General features: G+C 45.5%; 1 pseudogene; it reads left to right on the top strand.

The window, feature by feature from the left end:
• Positions 1–758: 758 nt before the first annotated feature.
• Positions 759–1,600, top strand: LOC132018775 (BCL2/adenovirus E1B 19 kDa protein-interacting protein 3-like; annotated as a pseudogene).
• Positions 1,601–1,958: the final 358 nt, after the last annotated feature.

The raw sequence follows: 1,958 nt of genomic DNA, 5'->3' as shown, positions 1-1,958 counted from the left end.
GTTAAACTGCTGGTAATGAAGCTTCCTCAACCTATTCTTGATTATTCCCATTTCCGAGTAATTTTCATATTGAAGAGGAAAAGAAACACCATTTACAAACGGCATTAGGTAAAGTTCTTACCCTTTCAATGGGCCAGAAGTCTTGGGGGACTAGAGTCAGGCTTCCCTCTCTAGCCATGACCCAGTGATCCAGCCCTACTAATTTTGTTCAGTTCTTTGACTCTACGTGCTCTCCCTTGTTTGTAAGCCATTGCGTGAATGCTCTTCTCTGCCCGGAACATTTACATTCTCCCTACCCCATCCTCATTCCAATTCGTGTGGCACCTTCTGGTCTCAACACGGACCTCACTTCCACCATGAAGCTACCCCTGAATGCCCAGTTCTAATTAGGGATTCACCAGGGGTTCCTTGGTACCCATATTCTCTACCATAACACTCAACACTTAGAATCCCTGTTTTCTCAATTCCCCATGAGACTGAGCTACATAAGCTTTGTTTATTGTCAGATTCCCAGCTCTTAGCATAGTGTTTGGCACACAGATTTAAAAAAAAAAAAAAAATCTTTTTTTAAAGATTTTATTTGTTGGTTGGTTTAGAAAGAGAGGCAGTGCAAGCAGGGGGGAAGGGCAGAGGGAAAGGGAGAGAAAGGATCTCGAGCAGACTCCCACTCAGAGTGGAGCTCGACACAGGACTCCAACTCACACCCCTGAGATCATGACCAGGATCGAAATCAAGAGTAAGATGCTGGCGCAGAAAAGGGGGCGGGGGACTCGGCTTGTTGTGTTGCTGCTGGAGAACCAGAGACGGTCCTGCTGCGGCCGCAAGCCCTTCCAGCTACCTGACAATGTCGTCTCATTTAGTAGAGCAGCCGCCGCCCCCGCACAACAACAACAACAACTGCGAGGAAGGTGAACAACCTTTGCCCCCGCCAGCCGGCCTCAACAGTTCCTGGGTGGAGCTACCCATGAACAGCAGCAATGGCAATGATAATGGCAATGGGGAAAATGGGGGGCTAGAACATGTACCGTCCTCATCCTCTATCCACAATGGAGACATATGGAGAAGATTCTTTTGGATGCACAACACGAATCAGGACAGAGTAGTTCAAGAGCCAGTTCTCACTGTGACAGCCCTTCCCCACAAGAAGATGGGCAGATTATGTTTGATGTGGAGATGCACACCAGCAGGGACCATAGCTCTCAGTCAGAAGAAGAAGTTGCAGAAGAAGAGAAAGAAGTTGATGCGTTGAAGAAAAGCGTTGACTGGGTGTCTGACTGGTCCAGTAGACCTGAAAACATTCCACCTAAGGAGTTCCACTTCAGACACCCCAAACGCTCTGTCTCTTTAAGCATGAGGAAAAGTGGGGCCATGAAGAAAGGGGGTATTTTCTCCGCAGAATTCCTTAAGGTGTTCATTCCGTCTCTCTTCCTCTCTCATGTTTTGGCTTTGGGCCTAGGCATCTATATCGGAAAGGGACTCAGCACACCTTCTGCCAGCACCTACTGAAGGAAAGAATAGCCCCAGAAAAGCGTGTGACCTGCGAAGTGGTGTATTGTCACAGTAGTTTATTTGAACTTGAGACCATTGTAAGCATGACCCAACCTGCCACCCTATTTTTACATATCCAAGTTCCAGTAACTCTCAAATCCAGTATTTTATTCAAACTCTGTTGAGGCATTTTACTAACCTCATTCCCTTTTTGGCCTGTAAGACACTTTAGAATTTCCTAACAGAGTTTACTGTTACTTAGAAATTTGCAAGGGCTTCTTTTCCGCAAATGCCACCAGCAGATTATAATTTTGTCAACAATGCTATCGTCTCCTTTTAGTGCCACCAGACTTAGACCTGCATCATTCATGGTATAAATTTTACACTTGCAAGATAACTACCATCTCTTTCTTCAAATGAGATCAGATTAGCAAATGATAGAACAGCTTTGTTGTTTTGTTTTGTTTTGT

The sequence above is a fragment of the Mustela nigripes genome, chromosome 5, assembly GCF_022355385.1.
Source record: "Mustela nigripes isolate SB6536 chromosome 5, MUSNIG.SB6536, whole genome shotgun sequence".
In the NCBI taxonomy this organism is placed as follows: domain Eukaryota; kingdom Metazoa; phylum Chordata; class Mammalia; order Carnivora; family Mustelidae; genus Mustela; species Mustela nigripes.
This window is presented reverse-complemented; position numbering and strand designations above follow the sequence as displayed.